Source organism: Anopheles gambiae, chromosome X, assembly GCF_943734735.2.
Source record: "Anopheles gambiae chromosome X, idAnoGambNW_F1_1, whole genome shotgun sequence".
Lineage (NCBI taxonomy): Eukaryota > Metazoa > Arthropoda > Insecta > Diptera > Culicidae > Anopheles > Anopheles gambiae.
In genome coordinates this window covers 16,448,697-16,464,200 of record NC_064600.1, presented here as the reverse complement: position 1 = coordinate 16,464,200, position 15,504 = coordinate 16,448,697, and positions in this window count along the sequence as shown.

Here is a 15,504-nt window from a genome sequence, read left to right as displayed (position 1 = left end):
CGGTCTCATATAAGGAAGCAAACCTGCGAAACCCGAAGCAGAAAATAAAACTCGCGGGTGTACATAAAATCAAATTATGGTCGTAAACCAAACACCTACTCGGTGCTGCACTTAACCGGGCTTGCTGAGCAATACAAAAGGGACATGACATGCAAAATCGTCGGTACCGGGGTTTGCGTGTGTTTTCGAGGCGGGCTCGTTTAGCTGTCGTCAGCTTCCCGTTGTTTATGGGTGTGTGAAACCGCAGAAGCAGTGCGTGCGGCAATTGATTTAGTATGTTAATGGTGGTAAAGTGCGTAATAAAGTGATTTTGATGCAAATTTATGATAACTCATCCACTGCCCTGTTATGGTATCGGAAACACTGCTGGGAGGTGCGTGTGGGAAAACAAAAACAACGGAAATCAAAACAATCCGAGCGCAAGCTACACTGTGACACTTGTGCAGGCCTGAGCTGTCCAAATACTAAGCTTCTGTTTGAAGTTTACTACTGCTGCGTTGCTGCGCAAATACTACTGCACAATTCATCGCACACTCAATGAAGCGATAAATCTGGTTGACTTACTGTGAGTCTGTCTGCTTTGGCAGGTGAACCAAAAGGAACGCACACCCGCTCGTCCTAGCTTCCATTCCCGCTCACAGACACTACCAACCTGCTTCAATCCAACGTTTTATACACACACACACACATACATAAAAAATAAAATAAACGGAAACGCATCAGACTGATGAGTTTCTATGTACCGGAAAATTGTGCACATTATTATTTGCAAAAACATCAAACAACATTACCACCACCATTATCGACATTCTTTCATCCTTCACCCCCTCGCTGGCGCTTGCTTTCTCCCACCCGAGTATAAAAGATCGCGGAGAACAACACACAAGCAAACACTTGCAAACAAAACCGTCCCACGTGGGTTGGTAGAACGTAATGTAAAAAAAAAGGAAAATAAAAATTCAAACCAAAATACCAAAATGCGAAAGAATAGAAGGCAAGAAGGAAAAAAAAACTATACAACCGCAGACATACAACCGAAGAGAACAACAGCTACGGCACAACAAAATGTGAAGAAATGGTGAACAAACCCATCATTAGCTATCTTGTGCACAGGTGTACCTGTCCGTGCAGGAGATGCGGTAGCCCATAAACCGTATTCAAACCCCGGTGTGCTTCCCCGGCGACCGAGCTTATGTGTGTGTGTGTGTGTGTGTGTGTGTGTGTGTGCATGTTTGCGCGCTTTTTTATTGCAGTGTTTTCTTGACGGCATAAATGGTACAAAATAAACACAACCAACGACCAACCAACGAGTCGAAAGAAAAAAACAAGACCTTGATGACAAGCAACCATATTCGTTTTACGTTTATTTCTTCATTTTTTGCCCCACCCTTTCATCTCTTTCCCTCGTAATGTATTACAGGGATTTTCAGTGGTTCTCATACTTGTGGGATACTTTCATGACTCTTTCTTACACGAAGTGAACTTTATTTGATGGAAATTGTACTCTATAGCACCCTTTTTGAATCTAAATAAGAATTTTCTATGAGTCTGCCCAAACCGGGTGCCATAGAGTCCACTTCTTTTTTGTAATGTTCATTTCCCATAACAAAAAGAGTCAACATATTATACAACAAGTATTAGAGCCCCTGAAAACCCCTGTATCTACTAATCGCACAGGTTACGCCGACCGAAGTGCTGCTGATGGAGAACCTTTTTACTCATTCATTGTTATGTCAACGTTTGCCGCGTTCCTTGTTTGCCTTTTTGCATCCTTTACTATCCGTGTGTGTGTGTGTGTGTTTTTTTTTCTTCTCTCTTCTCATTCTCTTTGACGTGTTGATGTATTTAATTTCAGTTACATTTCACAGTTTTCTCACTTTTAGCAGTGCAATCACTATGCGTTTTCATGTCACACATTATCCTTCTGGTTACATTTACATTTTTCATGCTCCAACAAAAAAAATATCCAAACCCTTGGAACTCTTGAAAGCTCATAGTTCATAAAAATGTCAATTCATAGCACGAATAATTTTTAGTCGCGTCCTGTTTTCGGGTTTCCCGCCCCGCGTTCTTTTTCCCTTCAAACTTGATTAATTATTTAGTCGATGCGAGGTAAACTGTCGTTACGAAGAAAACCGCAAAATTAGCTGTCTTGTTCCGTTCTTCACCTGTCACTTACTTCTACATCGCACAAGCAGTAGAACGGAGAGCAGGAGAGAGGAAAAATCGTTAAATCTATAAACATAGCTCCACTCTCCCACGGATCCGTTTGGTTTTGGTTTGTGCGTTACACCAAGGTTTTTTTTCTTTCTTAATACATTTTTACCACGCATTGTCGAGCCTTTAATGATAGGTTTGGTTTAGAAACTGTCTTTTTTGTCTTTTTGTTGAGAACAGTAATAGGGCAGGAAGGAGTGATTAAATGTCCAAACCATGAGTAACATGCATTTTTCGACATTCGTAATGGTGAATTTTTTTAATGAAAAGCAATCATTTATTCAATGGTAAAAATAGACCCGTTGGTAATCGTTCTCGTTAGTTCCCTTTAACCGGGCACAATTCAATAAGGGAGCAGCATAAGTGGAACGATCAGCTCTGGCCCGCCTTACACCAAGGTGATAATTATCAGTAGTGTAAGCCGCTTGTACCCATCCCAGCGACGTGGCTACGTCACCGAGTATGACGTCAAAGAAGATGACATTTAACAAACTTTCCATTGCGTGCATGTTTTCTATCATAGGAAAGGTTTTGTTCAACAGCCGTGTATCCCTGAAATATATCTTGGTTTGACAAGAAGTGAAGATACTAGCTAAGGTGTTCTAAAATATTTCAAATAAGATAGCTTCCCTCGTATTTTCAATATATTTCGTACCTTCGATGTTGGCCAACCAAACGAAAGGAATAGTTAGACGAAATAGCTGTTAAAATTATGATAGGGCACTGTAGCTCAAAACGATTGTCCATTAAAACTCCTGGAAAAAAACGCTTAGAGGAATGCTACAGTTAGTTCCATGAATCTCAGAGATGAGAATGATTCTATATTTTCATACAATTTTCCCCATCATTGCATTGGTTGAATTTCTTTTCTGTAAGATACAACTTAAAGTTTATTACAATGGAAAATACGTGTGACAATAGTACGTCAAAAAATGTGGCATATTCACATTTAAATGCTCCTAGTTGGTAATTTCACCTTCAAAATGCAACAGTTGTTACTGGAATAGCTTATGGAGATGTTAGATTCAGTGGAGCGTTTTCGTCTTTGTGTTCTTTATAGAACTTAGAATATAGAATATAGAATTGTTTCTTTATTTGTGTTCTTTATAGAACACATGGATCATTAAATCTATTTAATCAGAATACCATCTCTCTTTAAGGACAATCTTGAACGACTTTCTCACCATTCAACAGCGAACACAAAAAAAAAAGTGCCGTACTTCGGCCGCTCACCAAAAGCACCACACAAAAATGTAATAAACAAACGATGACAGCGCCCGACCGCGTGATTAAATTATGTACCATATGATGACAAACGACACACTCACGCACAGCCTCCACCGATATGCAAATTGTCGAATGATTTGATAAGCGGAGGCTAATTTAATTCGGCTCCCTTTCTACTTTCTGCCCGCGGTAGGAAGATGTGTGTCCCACCGAAGCTGTCAAGCGCGGTGTGTTTGACAGACTGCGAAAGCGAGACTCCAAATCAAGTGCCTATGCTAATTTCGGCAGATTTCCACCGATCGGTTACATACGCTGTCGGAGTAGCTGGGGTAGGTACGAGTGATGTCGCATGTCGATTGAGGCTAGGAAAAAAATATATTCGCCTCAAATCCCCGCGGGCTCCGATGAGTTGTGTTGGTTGCAATCTGAAAGTGAAGGTTGGGCTGGATATTTGTTTTTTTTTAAATAAATATAAAATCTACATCTTGTCGATTCATATTGCACAAATGAATTTGTTGTTCTGTGGGGTTGAGGTGTTAACATGAATTTAACAAAAAATCATCTCTATCTCTCTCTGTGATCTGATCTGTTTGCAGAGCAACCGTTTCATTGCGACCGTACGACTTAAATCCTCCAAAACAGATGGGTAAAAAATCGCCCCAACCCACGGTACGGCGGCGCTAGAGAAATGTTTATCAATTTGTCAGTGTCGCTTCATCGGATCGCAATGTTTGTGTAACCGGCGGGTATTGTTTTTGGTTGGGTTTTTTAATGTGTACTTGCTACTACCTTTTTCCTCTAATTTCTGCCCTTGCTACTGCGTGGCTCGGTTCTCGTTTATCAATTTATAGAGCGATCCTGTTCCTGCCTTGCAGCGTCCGCAAATCGCGTCGAAGCGCAAATTTTTGCACAAACACACCCCGCACATTTCCAATGGGAAATAGAGAGTGGGAGAGGAAAGGGAGGGGGTGGTTCAACAACGGAAAGATAATTCAATGCTCCACAATATGCCAGCGAGGTGCGTGTATCGAGGCACTGATTTTGACCCTCCGCAGGGAAATCGCGCAGCGTCTTGTCGCGGACGTGCAAAGACATGATTACCAGCGGATGGGAGGCACTGATGAAGGATGAAAGGAAAAATAAATTGCCACACGAAATCGAATTGCAGGTGCGGAAGCCGATTGGGCCACTCCATCCAACCCATCCGCCCGGGAGGAAACGACAGAGAAAAAGGTTCGTGCGGTGAGCGATTGTGCAATTATTTTGCATAAGTCCTCTACGGGGCGAACGCGAAGAGACTTGTAAATGAAAAATGAGACTTTAGCAAATTGATTACAATCAATCAACCGATTTTCCAGCGCACGATTGGGCGCGGCAGGAGAGGCAGGTACCGTAATGTGGGCGTTCGGACTTATGCGCGCTCTCCCGAAGGGATTGGATCGTGCGGGCGTTTAAGCGTAGTTGGCGGGAATTTGCCACGGCTGCTCGATAATTGGGCGGATTGAAATACCAGATTCGTTGGTTTGGTTGATTTTGTTAGTTTAACGGATGAGGCCGGTAGCTGGTGGGAAAACAGTTGGGAAATTGTAGCCGTGTTTCATACGAATCAAAACAGTTTTCTCCTGTTCTATTAAAAAAAAATATTTATATTATAAATTTATTGAGATCATTTTATCATTCAAATCCTTTCTCCAAGCGTATTATTGAATGTCAGATTTGTTTCAGATTTGAACAATTTTGGCAAAATATAAAGGCAATTCGCATGGTTTGCATTGCATTTGTCATTTGGAATTGATAATAAAACAACAGCAAAAATATCAACCATGTAAAAACATTACTTTAAGGTCGATACTGCAATGTTATGATACTCCGGAAAATATATCTTTTTTTTAGGTTTGAAATGACCATAAATAATTAATCATATATTTAACCATTACACTACAACCGTTTGTGCCGAGAATCAAAATGATATGTAAACTTTTTCTTGAGAGGCAATATTGGAAACCATCAACTGTTTATGTAAAGAGTATTTTATATGTACGTCATATTCATTGATACACCTGCATTACATCAATCTTTAGATCTCAACCCATTTAATCCGTAAGTATTACAACAATTTATCACTAGGATTAGAACTCAAAAAAGCTGTTGGAAGATTTAAACTAAAAATCTGAATAACAGTACGCAAAGATAGATTCAAACGACCAACCGTTACAAATATATTTGAGGTATTTTCATTTTAGCGACATTTATATTTTTCTGAACTTAATATTTATTTAGCAGACTTAATATTTATTTTTTTGTTTTGTTTGCAGTACGAACTGTCAGAGATGTGATCTCTTCAATCTATTCTTACTACTTAAAAGAAATACATGCTTTCTTCATCTTTATAGCAGCCTTTATAGAAAAGTAGCACGAGTTTACTATTCAAATCGGTTTGAGAGACACTTTCCCAGAGTCATCTTCTGGTGACATTGCTGCTGTGAATGATATTCCCAGTGCACTACAATGGAGTATAAACAATATACTGAAATATATGTTAATACGTAAATCCACATGATTAGCATGCCGTGCCCTGTAGCATGCGAGCGTTAGCCATCGTAATGAATGCAGTTTTCGCATACTGAACGACCACTCCGGTAGCAGGGCTGCTTCTCTCTCATTGACGCTTTCATAAATATGCATTTAAAATCAGCTCGGAAAAGCATAGATTCACCTACCTTACCTTCTAGGGTTGATAGAAGGGTTTTAATTTTTGCCCTGGAAAACCGGCGTCAACCTCCCATTCCCTCGTAGCAAGCTTCATACGAGATCGTAAATGTAAATCGTTAGTGTCTCGGAAACATTCAAGCATAGTGCACAGGTACATACATGCTTTGGAAGGGTTTTCCATGTCCTAAGGTCAACGTTTCTCGCTAAGTAGAAAGACCGGTTTCTTCTGCCCCAGTGATGTTCCTCAGATATCTTCCCCTTCACTCCTGCCGAAAAATGGGCACGGAGAAGGACTTTTTGATGTGTCTTGTGTTGCGACTTAAACCGGATCCCATCGGACAGAGGGCACCGCTGAATCGTAGCGGAGGGACACCCAAACCGAGGCGACAGGGAAAGAGAGTGAACCGAACGGCGACGCAGAAGCTAATGTTTTGTCAGCAACCATTTTACCAAACGTAAACAAAAGAGGCGTAGGCGAATACTGGGGAATTAAATTATTCATTAATTCGATTGTACACCCTCACACTAGCGCATACTACAATTCGCATTTCCGCTACTGTGGGTCCACCATAGCAGGCTTCTTTATGTATGTGTGTGTTTGTATTTGACTGATCTCCGAAACCCTTGACTCTTCGGCACCCGTGTCCGTTCACCGGGTTCCGGGCAAAACCCCTTTTCGAAGCGCGTGTGAAAGGTTCCAATCGGTAGACGGGGATTTTCCTTCGCAGGCTAATGCGTTCGTCCATCGTCCATCGCAAAGGACTGGAAGTGAAATGGCTGATAGTTCCCTGAGACTAAAACGGAAGCGTTTCGGTGTGAGGGCTATGAGTAGGGGGGGGGGGGGGGAAGACGGAAAGCAAAAAGGGTAAATGATTAAGATCTCACCGGGCAATCATACGGGCAAGAAGCGTGATCGGCGAAGAATGGCCCGTTGATTGGAAATTCTAGTACTATCTTGGATCCCTTTCGCTGGACAACAGAACCTGAATGTCGGGTTTTCCTGAAGTGCTCCTTCAAAGGCCTGTATGTTTGTTTCGATGACCACGGAAGGTTTCTTGGGCACGTGCGGTCGTTTCCAATGTTTCTTAGGCGTGCACTATAGATAAGATGGCCGGAGAGGATTATTCAAACCCAGACGTGCTTCTAGGACATCGACATTGCTCGCCAAACGATTTTCAGTATTCTGAGCGATGTGTCGTAGGTGGAAGTTGGGTATAGAATTCCGGTGTGGTACAAAATACAGCCCAAAGCTCACAGCTGACAGATAGGCCGTACAGTGAAAGAGCATTCTACCATGTCTGCTAGAACTAGCTAAGTATTACTAGACTGTTGTCACATACTCTATATCGTTTGTCCATAGAACGTGAAAAGCATCTCATCCCCTACCTCCATAGTGTCCACTGGACATTTTAATGGACAATTGAATGATAATGCTACAATTCTTGGTATTATCATTACCAATTGAAACACGATTTATAAAAAAACACCCTGGAGCTCGATTTGCCTATACCATCTTTCCGTCAGGGCTTTACAGCCGGGCGTCATGACCATGTTTTACGACCTCGGAAGATGATGTGCAAACTCCATAAAAGCACATAAAATCTGCACCAAACCAATTCTTGTAATGATCGATTGAATGGTGCTGCACATCGGGATGCGTGGAGATCTTCGGGAAACGGCAGATTGGGCTATAAAATTTTATTACACGTAATAGCTACACCCACCGCATGACATTATGGTGATAGAAGAACATTGTGCATGTGTTTTAATGGTAGCGCATTAACATAGAAGCGGGAACAGTGCCGTAAAACACACTGCATGCGTTTCCCCATTTAGTCTGAAAACATATCTGTGAAAAAACTGATTTCATGTTAACTCTACCTCCAAGATGCCACACTTTTTGTAACAGTTTAAGCAACTATCCTGAGCTCACACCTTACAAAGTCTACCCACGTGATGAAGGATTCCAATAATCTTTCAAACCTTCTCACTTTAAATAATCCTTCCACTTTAAGCATATCAGATCTGTTCTAATGACATCTTCACTCATGAAATCAAAGCCTGCCTGGGTTATAACGGCTTGCAGGGAAAGGCTCTACCGGTAGAAAATATGAAACACACCCGGCACCGCCTCTTGCCTTAACGGCCCTGACGGATGGCGATGGAAAATGTTTAAAGCTTAATTATTGCCAAACCGAATGACTTTTGTTGTTGAGATTTTGGCTCGGTTGAATGTTGGAAGGTCGGATCTTGTAAAGTGAGTGACTCTTCGCTTCAGAAATGTTCCGATGGTCACAGAATCCGTGCATTAATGGGATAACCTCGACACCGTGTAGGCCCGCCCGGTTAGGATCCGCTTTTGATAGAAAAGGAGAAAAAGGGTTCCTTTTTGGAAAATGAATAATTTTTCCCTTTGCTTGCTTGGGCCGTTGCCGAAAGCTACCCACATGTTTCGAGATTTCCATAAAAGGGTCGAGGAAAGGGTTCCGTATAAATGACCATCGAATGAAAATCACCACTTCATCTGCCAATACACGCACGGCACTAGGAACTAGGTGAGGGGAGACGGAACATGGACCTGTCAGCGGTCAAGGAGCGGAAAGACGACTTATGATAAGGGGTTTTTGGCCCCCTTCCCACTCCGCAACCTGGTGAATGTTTTCATTAGGAATGTGGGCGGATGGCTGCAGGAAAACCCGCACCCAAACATCGCATCTTTTTACTCATCAAAGTGCTGAGCAGTAAAACCAACCCTACACACAGCAGAGGAAAAAACTGGATCAACCACGTACCCTAACCTAACATTCCTCAGTATCTGAATGTCTTTCACCTCGTTCACTCGGTCTAACATACGGAATCACACACTGCTTTCTCGCCAACTCATCCGCCATTTGCGTCAGGCAGAGCCCACATGGGTTAGGTCCGCGGTCTTCCTTATTTAGTACTCTGTGACTCTTTAAAAACGAGTGTTTTTAAAGCAGTACTATTCAATATCGAGGTTTTTAAGCAAGAACGCAGAAAAATGCATCTTGCAATCGACTCTTATGCCGTTGTGCGCTGTCTTTGTCCCGAGAACAAGTAAGTGTTTACATATTTCAACATTAAAACAGATGTTACTCTTTCACCAAAACCCGAACTTTACTGGAAATGGTTCTGAGATCACTGATGAAATGTTCTGTAGCCTGAATAAAAATGAAACAGAACTTTAAGAACTCATTTCAGCCAGCCGTATCCCCTGCCCTTAACGGTTCTGTCCGTAGACAGTTATTTGATTGGCTCCTAGAAACACTTTTCTGTTTAAGTAAAGTAACAATGCAAACAATGGTTCATTTCGGTTCACTAAAGATGAAATGTTAGAGCTCCTATAAACTGAAAGCCTAAAAACTTGCTTGCCCCAATCTATTAATGCTATTAGAATTCTTGCGATTAGCTCACGGATCAAACTACTGAATCCTCTTTCACCTGAACAACCGAGTTCAAGTCCATTGCGTGTGGGAATCTTATTGGAGATGCTTGACAAAAGACGCAAACTCGACACGCCTTCATCGTCTAGCACACCATGTACACTGGATCAAGTAAGAGATTGTGTCTGCTGTGGAATGTTCTGATGTTGAGTAGCCAACAGGGACATAAAAAAATACGAAACACCATCCAGTCCTGCAGGAAACAATGCTTTGCGCGGACATGCTCGAGACATAGCGTGTGAAACCCTATAAAAAAGGAAGAATCTGTGGCTCACTTGAAACTACGTAGTGAGAGAGAATACTTTGGGTTCCAGAAAAGCTAAGGATTTGAAAGCATTACATGAGAAAACTTTACAAAAAGCTTCAATAGCGAGCCAAAAGCTGAAACGGATTGTTATTCTATACAAATTTAACGAAACGCTCTTCTTGCATAGTTTTTCTTACATCTAACGAAGTTGGATCAAATTTTATTTTTTTAGTAACTATGAGTAAAACTTACCGTTTGGAACAACTGTAGATCATCCCGCAATTGACACTAGAAGAAAGTATACAATTAAATGCAGCATTGGTAATGATTGTGCTGAAATATTTCTAGACTGTTTGAAATATTTCACCTAACGCTAAGCAGGCCCCTTGCGAGGATACATGTCCTGTAAATTAAAAAAAAACGTTAGAAAAGCGTTCAATTCTACGGATTACCAACGATTCGATACTCAATAAAAACCCTACAAATCCCGGGATAAGGGGCATACAATGATAAAATGCTAAAAATAAAATGATGTTCAGGTTGTAAGTGAATTAAAAGAGGTATATGTAGCCAACACGGCTCAAAGTATCTAGAAAAATAAATTTAAAAAAGATACACAACAGACAGACGGATTTTATCTTGTTGTTTTTTTCCTATCTCTAAACGACAGTAGTTTGACTATACTTAGGAGCGTCTATTCTTCATGTTAGGAGCGGCTTCCTCCGTATGACTCTAAAAAGCTTGCGAGCGTATACCCTACAACGTGATTGAAGGTTGGAGGAGAGGCTTTGCACCTGCATAAAAACACCACACCAACGAATAGACAACAGCAAAAACTACCGTATCAGACCAATCAATTCAGCCCCTCACTAGGAAAACGGCCATATGATTAGAAGCTCGGAACTTAGAACTATAAAACTCTCTCGTCAGAAGTAAAGACCCAAATTGCGCTTAATGAGGGCTGAGCCCGCACCTCGCTTTAGCAACACATCCCAAGTGACATTTGATCTAAATTTTTAACCATGATCTGCTTGAATGGTGCACGAGATACCAAAAAATGTGGATTTGTGTATGTTAAACCAAGTAGAAAGTATCAAAATTTCGTTTGTGCATGCGAATGACCTTCTTCTATTGGATGATGATGGCGTCCAATTCGTTTTAAATTAATTTGCTTGAATATTTGGAGAAAAAAGAAGGTACATTTCGTACGGTGTTATTTGGCGAAAATTCGATGGTTTTTTGTATAAAATAAATTATACGACCAGTAATAAGCTTTGGAAACGTTATTTCCCAACGGATAGAAATGAAAGCATCGAAAAATACACTTCACAGTCGATTTTAAAGGGCTTGTTCTAAAAATCTCTTAAACTGGTGCAGATTAAGGAAAGTTTAAGGTGCCAGTTTAAGGGAATTTGCTCGAATCCCCGATTATTCGTGCTATAAAATGTCAGTTGAGAAGTGTTTTGCGATCAAGTACAATGGAGCGCCGTTTATCCGGCTTTCCTTTTATCCGGCTTTCCGTTTATCCGTGCTGTTGAGAAATGACAGTGAGTTGAGAAATAAAGACGTCTGTTCTTACTAAAGGTTTTATTACAACTAACTAATCCGTTATGCGTTCATATACTACTGTGATCTACATATAAGTTTGACAACGATTGCTAGATTACAACACCCCCTCTCAATCGCTGACTCCAATCTTGCTTCTGAGATATTCAAATAGGTTTGCATCCAAAGCTTTCGTTAATATATCCTCTTGCTGTTCAGTAGTACTTATCGGTTCAATCTTAACATTACCAGCAGCAACATGGTCTTTAATGAAATGATGTTTAATATCCAAGTGCTTTATCCTTTTGGATTCAGCATTCAGGCCAATACAGCCACGGTTGTCTTCGTATATAATAACTGGATCCGATGGTGTTTTGCATTGCAAATCTTCCAAAATATCAGCCAACCAGATTCCTTCGGAAACAGCAGCACTTAGCGCTACATATTCAGACTCACTTGATGACAAGGAGACTGTCGACTGCTTCCGGCTTGCCTAAGATACTGTTGAACCATATACCTTAAACAAGAAACCAGTTACGGACTTGCGATCTTCTGCATCGGACGCCCAGTCAGCATCGACATATCCTTCGAGTGATCTACTTCCTGGATTTTTCTTATAGTCAAGTCCCATAGTAGCGGTTCCTTTAAGGTATCTCATGATACGCTTAAGAGTTTGCCAATGATCTTCCGTTGGTGATTGTTGAAATCGTCCCATGTAAGCTACGGGATAGCACAAATCAGGTCGCACACATAGCATTTGATACATCAAACTGCCTGGCGACTCTCGATATGGCTGTGCAGTATGATTTCCTTTTCGACTCAACTGAAGTCCTTTCTCCATCGGGGTCTTCGCTGGAGTACATTCCGACATTCCAAATTTTTCTAAAATTTTGTTTGCAGCTGCCTCCTGTGACAGTTTCAGTTCGCCACGATTGCGGTTGTACTCCATTCGCATTCCCAGGAAAAACTTCGTTTGCCCACAATCGGTCATTTCAAATTCATCTGTGAGCCGCCGTTTCAGTCTCTCCATCGTTCGAATATTTCGTCCCACAATCAGAAGATCGTCGACATAAAGCACCAGATTAATTTCATCACCTTTTTCAGCTGAAACGTACAGACAGTAGTCCCGGTTTGATCTACGGAACCCAAACTTCAACAATGACGAATTGAAGCGGTCATTCCAGCAACGTGGAGCTTGTTTTAGACCATAAAGCGATTTTCTAAGTTTGCACACGATGCCTGGTCTAGCCCTCACGCCTTGGGGCACTTCCATGTATAGGTCCTCCTTTAACACTCCGTGTAACGGCTTCCGACAGTATCTACCCAAGACACACACGTCATAGAACTTGAGCTTTTCCGGTTTGAAGCGCACACCCAGAGCAAGGTCTTCACGTATCATAGTAGACATGGCACCTTCACTGATGTGACCGAGACGACGGTGCCAAAGATCAGCATACTCCACTTCTGCTATACTTGCATGCAGTGCTGCAAAATGTCACTATCAATGTCATAAAAAAATCTGACTGAAACAAAATCCATATCAGCGTCACGTACTCAATTGTGACAATCAGAGGTGATACTCAAAACGATTGGTGTGACTTATACATGCTCATGACATGTTTGCGACCATCGCTTGGTCAGTCACTATATCACGACTTTTTTTTTGCTGTGATCAATTTTGCAAAATGTCACTGACATAGTCATGACAAATTACGGCTGAAACAAAATCATCTCAGCGTCATGAGCTCTACTGCGAAGATCAGAGGCGAGCCTCAAACAGTTGGTGCGACCATCGCATGCTTGGTGACATTGTGTGCAACCAACTCGTGTTCAATCACTTGGTCGCGACATTTGCAGTCGGTGATCATCGCGATGGTCACGGGAGATATGCATTGCGTGCGAGTGGTTCCAAGAAACAAAATGAGCATGTTTATCGCTCTGTTTGACCCGACAGATAATCAAAACAGATAGAGGGAGAAAGCATGCTCATTTTGTTGCTAGAGCCTACGCGCCAAGTATATTCTAAGAATGTCGCGATTATCGCCGACAACAATGTCGTGACCAAGAGAGTGATCAAAAGTTGGGTGCTAAACTAAATGTCACCATGCATGTGATTGATTCTCCAACTGTTTGAGTATAGTCACTGATCATTTCAGTTGTGTACGTGATCTGATTTGAGTTTCGTTTCAGTCATGAGTGTTGATGATTGAAACAGTGGCATTTGGCAGCACTGTTCACAGCCAGAAAAAAATCATGATAATGCTTGCGCCGGCATTAAGCTAAGCTTGTCAGTCAGAGTATCGCGTTGGACGTCATGGTGCACTTTTATTGACTATCAGCAATGAGCATCAAGCTACCACGGATATGTTCATTGTTTTCGTTGGTGAAAATCTCGTGATACTCATGACATTTTGCAGCACTGCTTGCATTAGCCCGTTCAATTTTCAATTCGATAGCGTATAGATTTCCTCGCTGTTTTCCAGTTGCAATTATTTTTCCATTGATTTTCATTATCACTTGCGTTTCTTGAAATATTACCTCCACACCAGCCTTCGTTAGCTTTTTTACAGACATGAGGTTTTCTCTCAAAGTCGGCACATACAGAACGTTTTCAGCGCTCATCAGAACGCCATGGTTGCTCATTCCGTTAATAACGCCGCTTTCTTTGGCCACGAGAGATTCCCCATTCTTCGCTACATCGATGAAAACTGGCTGGTTCAAGTTTTCCACGGTTGTAAAAAACTTTTTCGAATTTACCATGTGATCACTAGCTCCTGAATCCAGCAGGAATTGAAGCTGATCACCGGTTTGTACCCTACGTCCGATTCCATCCGCCATGAACACAACTTGTCTTGATTCACTGGCAACGTTGGCTTTCATTTTAATTGGACAGTCCTTTTTGATATGCCCTTTCTTTCCACAGGTGTGACATTTTCCGTTGATTTTTTTCAAAAGCGTTCCTATTTCGATTTTTTCCAGCGAATGCAGTAGGCTTCTCCTCAGAATTTTCGATTGTATCCAAGCGCTTGCATTCGTCGCCTAGCAACCGGGTTTTCATTAACTCATACGTTAATTGTGATTCAGGAAGGTTTTCTAATGCCGTCATCAGGGGATCGTAGGACTCCGGAAGCGTTAAACTCAAAGCCGAACAGATGTCACTTTCTTCAAGTTTTGATCCGGCCACTCGAAGCTGCCGAACCAGATCCTCAAATTGTTGAAGGTGGGCGCGCAACGATGCCTCTTCCTTCAACTTAAGACGAGCGATCTGGTTCCTTAAGACCATTTGCCTTCCCGAGGATTTCTTGGCGAATGTATTCTCTAGTGCTTTCCACATTTCCTTCGTAGTGGATTTTCCTCGAATACATCCCAAGTATTCGTCAAAAATAAAGCTCACCAGTAGAGACATTGCCTTCGCGTCCATTTCCTCAAACTTGGCCACTTCACTGGCCACTGATGGAACGTCCTTTACCACTGCGTCCCATACCTTCGACGCTTTCAAAAACACTTTGACCCGAAACTTCCAGGTGTAGTAGCCTGTTCCGGAAAACTGCGGTATTCCGTGAACCGCCACTTCTTTGTGCTTGTCGCCCATAACCTAAAGACGTCTGTTCTTACTAAAGGTTTTATTACAACTAACTAATCCGTTATGCGTTCATAGACTACTGTGATTTACATATAAGTTTCACAACGATTGCTAGATTACAACAAGAAATGACAATGGTGACATTGCGTTATGAGGAGAATATTTGAAAAATCGGTTATAAGAGCACATTCACGCTCCAAGAGTTTTGTGACCAAGAATTTTGCGTCCAACAATTTTGCAACCAAGAGCGTTTCTACATACACCGAGACTGCAGGTGAGAGATGGCTGTGAGAGAATTGACAACCAGTTTCTCACGCCAGTGTGTGTAGAAGCTCCGAAAAGCGCCGAAATGAGACTTTTAAAATGCTGTTGAAAAATTCCATTTAATCGCTAAAATGAAGTCAAAAAAGTTTCTTTTACTTTTTAATAATATTTCTATGATTATTACACTGCAAAAATGCAAACTATAATTGATCGTACGCTATAAACTGCCAATTTATTTTTTTCTC